Here is a 7,590-nt window from a genome sequence, read left to right as displayed (position 1 = left end):
TGAAGGTGGAACGGAAGAATGTGCTCAAACTGGTCCTTCTCAGAATATTCCAATTGGGACACTGGTTGATGATATAAATGATATCTTTCCAGAATATTCAACTCAACAACCTTGTTCGAGCTTAAATTCATTATCATTCAGTATTGACGATGTTGATGATTATGATCGTATTCTTCAAGATTTACCTAACGTAGAAGAAGATGAGGGAGTTGCAGTTGAAATTGTTGAGAGAGTGAGTGAAAGGGAAGTAGAAAAATATGGAAAAGGTGAGAGTGGAGCAGAAAAAGAAGATCAAGCTCCTTCCCAAGCTGAAACACATAGCCGGGCACCCACATCTGCTTCTGACATTCATTCGTTGAATGTTGGTATTGAACAAGACATAGCTAGCCCAGCTATGCAAATGCACACCCCATCCATCCACTCAACTGGTTATCAACAACCAGTTGTTTCAATTGAACAAGGGGATAGAGCACATTTGCTAACTACTTCTCATTTGGAGAATGTAGTTATTGAAATAAGTAGGCCGCTGCCCCAGCCTATGACTTCGATTCTGTGCACCTCGAGTCTAAAGCCAATACACATAGGTACACATGAGTCTGGAGCATCTGTTGCTCAAAGTGCAGTTCTTCGTGAAATTGCCGGAATGACCAGAGTGGTGTCTTTTGACATTCCACAAGGACATGTTAGAAGTCCTACCAATGCTAACATTACGCCAACATTGAACGTAGGCACAACAGTTTATTCAACTGTTGTTACAACTGGTAATCTAAGTGAACCAGGTGTGAGTTTACCCGACTTCGTGTCACGGGAATATTTGGACGGCACCCTAAAGGCTATTCAAAATAATTTGGATACTCAAATGTCCAGTCTTAAAAGACTTTTGAAGGGAAAGAAAACTGTAGAAGAAGAGCCACCATCWGCCCCATCACCACCACATGTACCTGAACCGTCAGTACCAGATCAATCGGTGGATGAACTTAAATCGTTATTATATTCAAAAGTGATGGCATCTCAAAATCTAGATGCTGAAGATGCAAATTTGGTCGGTCTCTTACGTCAACAATTAGATATTAACCCTTTTGTTCGAGCCTCAGAGTTTTTGGCTTTTCAAGATGTGGTTACTGCTAGCTTCTCTAAAGTTAGTAAGTTAATMACATCCAATACCCAAGATCTAAAAAGTTCAATGGATGCCCTAGCTGAACGGGTGTCTACCTTAGAAGAAACTTGCAGGTCTCAGGCCATCTCTTTTAAACAAAGGCATGACGATCAGGATGATCCAGATAGTCATGAGGGGGAGAAAAAGAGACAGAGATTGGCCGAGTCATCTGAGCAAGGTGCAAGGGTTGGAGAGGTGCCATCAACTCAGGATGTTATTGCTGAAACCTCTGCCCCAAAATCTGTTCGGGAAAGAGTAATTGAGGCCATTGTAATTGAAGATGAAGAAATGGAGACAAGTCCTACGATCGAGCCAGTGGCTAAAAAGTCGGGGGACTCCACGGTAGGAACAAGGATGTTATTGGACTTGTCTGCCAACGTAGGTTTCAACGATGTGTTCTCTACTACTCTGGGTGGAGAGCAAGATTTTGGAGAAGACATTGACAACATTGACGAGTCGACTGGGATCTATTTTGATTTTGAAGCTGATATAGATGATGAAGATCCAGTTTTTCCTGTTCAAGAAGACCGTCAGTCTGTTCCAGAATCTTCCACTGCAGATGTACCTGATGTGTCAGACATTCCTGCTCAAAGAGAACAAGTTGATCCTACTGAAATCTTCACCAGAGATTATGTGTCATTCCATATCAGAGCAAATTTTCCTGGTTATGATCGAGCAAGAATTCGAAAGCCATATTTAGAAGATGTTTACTTTGGAATTTTCATCCGACATCGAAAAGCTCTGAGCGGTGATAAAGTTCTTGTCATTCATCGTCAGACCAAATATTACCGCATTGAATACAGACAACTTTTGAAAGCCAAGTGCCTACCAATAAGTGAAGTGCGTACCAAGCATCGGATTGTAACGATTAAACAAATTGATGCTCAAAAGCTTTTAAGAATCTGGTATCCTGTATTTACAGTTACTAGGCAGGATGGTCAGATTTGAAGGTTCATCGAAGCAGATTTTTCAAACTTATATTTAGATGATCTTGAATACATGTACTTTGAACTCAGAAACATGACGAACAAAAAGGAAGGAGAACTGATTGCTCTTGAGGCTATCAAGAGATTTATGCRTTGTCATGTKARGMTGGCGATGGTCATTGATGTTCAAATGGGCCTTGAAGACAATCAACGGATCATCAATCTAAAAAGACCAAATCAAGAATTAGAAAATATTGATGCTTATCTTGTCTATATGTTTCTTGAAAAGCCAGAGTTCGGGGTCATCTACTTTGCTTAACTTCAAGTAAAGAAATTCATGAGGTTTAGTGAGCTGAACAAATATTCTGATGGTACGATAAGATTAGTGAGAAGGGCACTTGACTTGAAAAGGGTGAATAATGACAGAGCTGCTGAATCAGAAAGGATGAGTTCTAAAGAAAGATATTTGTTGGTCAATGCGATAAACTTGCTCGAGGAGAAAATCCAATACAGGAACGCTCTGAGAAGATTAGAGAAAATTCTTGGACTTCGAAAGACTAAATTTACAAGAGTCCAAACTTGAATCCAAAGGGGGAGAATGTTGGGTTTGAGTAAGAGCTTTAATATTGTATTCAAGTTTCTCCTTAGTATACTTACCTTGTAATAGTGTAGCTTTACTATTTTCCTTAGTATAAATAGTATTTTCATTGTAATTGTCATTACAAAGTAATTAGCAAATTGTAATCAAGATTTGAGCTGTAATTTTCTCTCTCTCAATCAAATCAACCTTTGATGATATTTTCTCTACTATTCTATTCATCTTGATTCTTGAAGATCTTATCATGTTTGTATGAATCTTGGACTTCACAATACGTGATCGGTTTATAACTAATCCGTACGACCCTTAGGCGATTTAAGGCTAAACCGCACAATGCTTGGTCGTATTCATACTTCTCCGTTCAAAACCTTTGTCCGGTTTACATATTTCAAAATTCTCACTAACACCCTAAATCGCACAACACTTAAGCGATTTATGAATAAATCGGACACCTCCTATCCGGTTTAAGAGTAATCTGGACAAGCTTTGTCCGGTTTAGACTTAATCCGGTCGCCCTTTGTCCGAATAAAAACCTTAATCAGATAACTGAATTCTTCCCAATAATAAGCAACAATCAATAAAATCAGTAACAAATTTTATACAAAAGAAGTTTAGAAATCACTCACCTTAAAGTAAGAACTCAGATTTGAAGAAGATGGCAAAACTTCTTGAATATCCGGACAACATACTTCTCAAATGCTCCTCCTGATGTAGCATCGAGCATTTGTTTTGTAGTGAGATTCAACCATTGTAAAATGTCTCGAGTTGTATACAGTATGGAATGCCATGTTGAGGGCATTTTCTTAATAGCTCCTTGTACCTTTTCCAAGCATCGGGAACTGCTTCATCGTCCATTTGTTTAAAAATACAAATTTCGTTTATGGACTTAGCGTTCCGAGTGGGAGGAAAATATTTTTTTTTAAACTTTTCTGCCATGCTATTCCAAGAATCCACAGATCCTAGTTGTAAGGAATTGAACCAAGACTTTGCCCTATCCCTTAGAGAAAAAGGAAACAATGTGAGTCTCAGAGCATCATTAGATATTCGTAGGATAAGGAAAGTGTTAGTTATTTCCATGAATGATTTTAAGTGTGAGTGTGGATCTTTAGATGGCAAACCACTAAACTGACCGTTGGTTTGCAACATATTATACATCACTGGTTTTAACTCAAAATGGAGAGCTTCCATTTCTGGTCTAATTATCCTTGAGTTTAATTGATCAAAAACAGGAATAACATAGTCTATAATTCTTCATCTTTTGAGTTGGCCAGTCTAATTATTTTTCGGCGTCATTCAGTGGTGGGGGAGGCGGTGGAAGTGGATTTTCAGCCATATTGGAAGAGGTTAGAGTAGATAATAATGCTCTTTGCACTCTTCGTCTTTGTCTGAAAGTTCGCTCAATATCCTGATCCAATTCAAAAATCTCCTCGTGTGGTAGTCTTGGCATACACCACACCTAAAGTCAAGTGACAAGATGGTAGAAAATCAAATCTTTAGATTTACTAAAAAAAACTTTTGCCTAATCCCCGGCAGCGGCGCCAAAAACTTGTTACGAGAATTATATAAAATAAATCTCTCGGACTGTTAGCAAATGGAGACTAGTGCAAGTATACACTTATCAATCCACTATCGTCTTTTACACAGTAATAAAGTGGTAAAAATATCGAATATCATCCATGGAGAAAAGGAATAAAAGTTCGTTTTAATAGTCTAAATAAAGATATGATTTTAGATGGTGAATTCGAAGAAATATTTGTGGTGAGTTGGTTAAACACTACTGTTGTGAATAAGTAATAAAAGAGAGCTTAGGGTGTACAGATTTGTTAAGATATTAAACCGATTTTTAAGTAGACAGCATGCTACAGCATGGTTCTATAGCATGCTTTATAGATAACTTATCTTTACAACTAATAGCTTCTTTAAGGTACTCTCTCGAGATGTAGAATGACATACAGTCATACATTAAGCATTCATATCTCTATGCAAGGCTGGAGTCTCGACATTGGCTCAAACCATTCCTTTTATAAGCTAAATGGAGTGAAGATAACCCTTTTCCCCTATTTTTACTTTCCAAAATAGGAAAGTCGGCTACTACCACCTTCCCTCACATGCTTGCATAACCAAACTCACCCATACATGTATAAGCATATATATATATATATATATATATACACACATACATGCACATATTACATATCATGCATATAGGTATATGATCATATAAATCATATATACTTCCATATATATTTCATANATATATATATATACACACATACATGCACATATTACATATCATGCATATAGGTATATGATCATATAAATCATATATACTTCCATATATATTTCATATCATTCACATATATATATATAACATATACATATATATATATATATATATACGCACCTACATGCTATGCATATATCCCCATGCATAAAATACACATACTTACGCATTTAACCCATGTAAGCATGTATCCACATACACAATTAATTCACATAATAAATACTTTGGGTAATAATCAGAACCCGGTTATCACACTTAGTCCCACTCAGCCGGTTTACAAATTCGGATAACACAAAAGTCCTTGTCCGATTTACAAATCCGGACAAATCAATATTAACTTGTCCGATTTATCAATCCGGACATCACAAGGTGTTATGTCCGATCTACATATCCGGATAACTTGATATCAACTCGATCAAGTCTTGTCTGGATTACTTTTAATCCGGACAACACATCACTCGGATTATAAACATATCGGGCAACTTGATCGTATTTCTACTTATCCGTTCAATACATTTATTCGGTTTTCAAAGATAGAATTCCCTCAACATATCAATCCGATCAATACTATGATCAATTTCCTCTAAATCGGATGATACTACGTCCGATTTATACCTAATCCGGTCAAACCCTTGTCCGGTTTACTTCTATCCGGACAAACACGTGTCCGATTTAAATCTAAACCGAGTGATAAGTTTATAACACAATCAGTTATATAATTCCAGGAGATTTAAACACATTTAACCACTCACCTTTTGGAATAATTTTGAGAACCAAATTTGAATCCAACTTCTTGATTTCCACTTCAAACGTCCGATTAATAAGTAATCCCAATAAGACCTCAATTTTTTTCAAAGAAGCAGAGAACTCAATTTGAAACCCTTCTTCCATATTTATACCCCTTTCCTTAATAGGAAAGGCGGCTACTCCCGCCTTATTCCCACATGCATACATACCCATGCATTTTCATACTTTGCACATACATGCATGTTCCATATATATATATATATATATATATATATATATATACCATGTATGCATATAATATGTATGCATATATATATATACCATGTATGCATATAATGACCAGGCATATTAACACATTTTTAGATATGCATACTCACCTTTTGCATACACATTTATGCATAAAATTTCACATACTAGCATGATCAAATATACCAATTTATCATACTGTCGCATAAACACATAATAACAATCATGTATTAATTACCTCGGGTGATAATCCAAGATCCGGTTATCACAGGTTATTACCTGAGATAATTATTATGTGATTATTTGATATATGATTACGTGAATATGTGATTAATTATTATAATTAATCATATGGGTATATGCTTACATGAGATCAATATGTGATTGTGTATATTTTATGCATGAAAATGTACGAAGTTTTATATATATACATGTATGGGTGCATGTGTTTATGTGATATACGTGTGCATGAATTTATATGCATACATGATGGTCTTTGCATGTTAACTGCCTTTCCATTTATGGAAAGGTATAAAAGGAAGTGTCAAGGAGAAAGGCAAGTTTATTGCCATTCTTGGAAAGAAATAGATAGATAGAGAGAGAGAGAGAGAGAGAGAGAGAGAGAGAAAGTGTTTATGTGGGTTTTCATTGCTAAATTTGGAAACTGAAGTAAGAATCAAGTTGATCCATATTTGTTATTTCTTCATCTTCAAAATCTGAATCTACAAAGGTGAGTGTTTACCAAAAAATAACCTTTGCTTATGATTTGATTATTTGTTTATATCTTTGAGACGATGATGTATTGAAAATGTTGTATCTATTCTTGTTCATCTTCATTTGACCATATTAGAATTGTCAGAACACTGTGTTGTCTGAATTAATATATTATGTCTAATTAATAAAGTTTGCATCCGGACATAGTGTTGTCCGATGAGGGCTAGTCCGGTCACTGTGTTGACCAATGAGACATTGTACCCGAACACTTGTTGTCCTATAAGAGTATATACGGCCGAGTATTGCCCGGATTAAGAATCTTGTGCTTGTCCGATTAACTTATGCACGAACACTAAGATGTCTGGAGAGGGTGTGCGTCTGGTTATGATGTTTTTGTTTAAAATAGTTAAGGATCTTCTGGGTATTCCGGCTGAGTGTTGTCTGGACATGTGTTGTGCAGATAAACTTATCCGGAAGTATTATCCGGATGAGAATTAACATAATGAAGTTATTGTTGAACTTGAGTTTTTGATATTGAGATTTTTCACAATTAACATTTATTTGGTTTTAACACTATTATATTCTGAAAAGGAGTATTTCATATCTTTTAAAGTGGAAAAGATATTAAATTTTCTTCCACGCGTGGTGACATAAGTCTGTTATGGTTTGAAACTATATTTTGGGAAATGTTTCTTCCAGACGTGTTGACATAAGTCTGTTCTGGTTTGAAACTATATTTTGGGAATTGTTTCTTCCAGACGTGGTGACATAAGTCTGTTCTGGTTTGAAACTTTATTTTGAAATGTTTCTTCCAGACGTAGTGACATAAGTCTGTTCTGGAATGAAACTTTGTTTTAAGAAAGAGTTCCCCCAGACGTGGTGACATTTGTATGTTCTGGCTTGGAACTAGGTATGGGGT

The 7,590-nt window shown here is 36.1% G+C and overlaps 1 non-coding gene across 1 annotated transcript; it reads left to right on the top strand.

Moving 5' to 3' along the window:
* The first annotated feature begins 3,461 nt into the window (after positions 1 to 3,461).
* On the top strand, positions 3,462 to 3,568 carry LOC112520574. The gene has a single exon (XR_003070044.1). It is a non-coding gene; the product is annotated as a small nucleolar RNA R71 (small nucleolar RNA).
* Positions 3,569 to 7,590: the final 4,022 nt, after the last annotated feature.

The sequence above is a fragment of the Cynara cardunculus genome (genome assembly GCF_001531365.2).
Source record: "Cynara cardunculus var. scolymus isolate 2C chromosome LG 10, CcrdV1, whole genome shotgun sequence".
NCBI lineage: Eukaryota > Viridiplantae > Streptophyta > Magnoliopsida > Asterales > Asteraceae > Cynara > Cynara cardunculus.
Note: the sequence above shows the minus strand (reverse complement) of the source record. Positions and strands in the feature narration are given on the sequence as shown.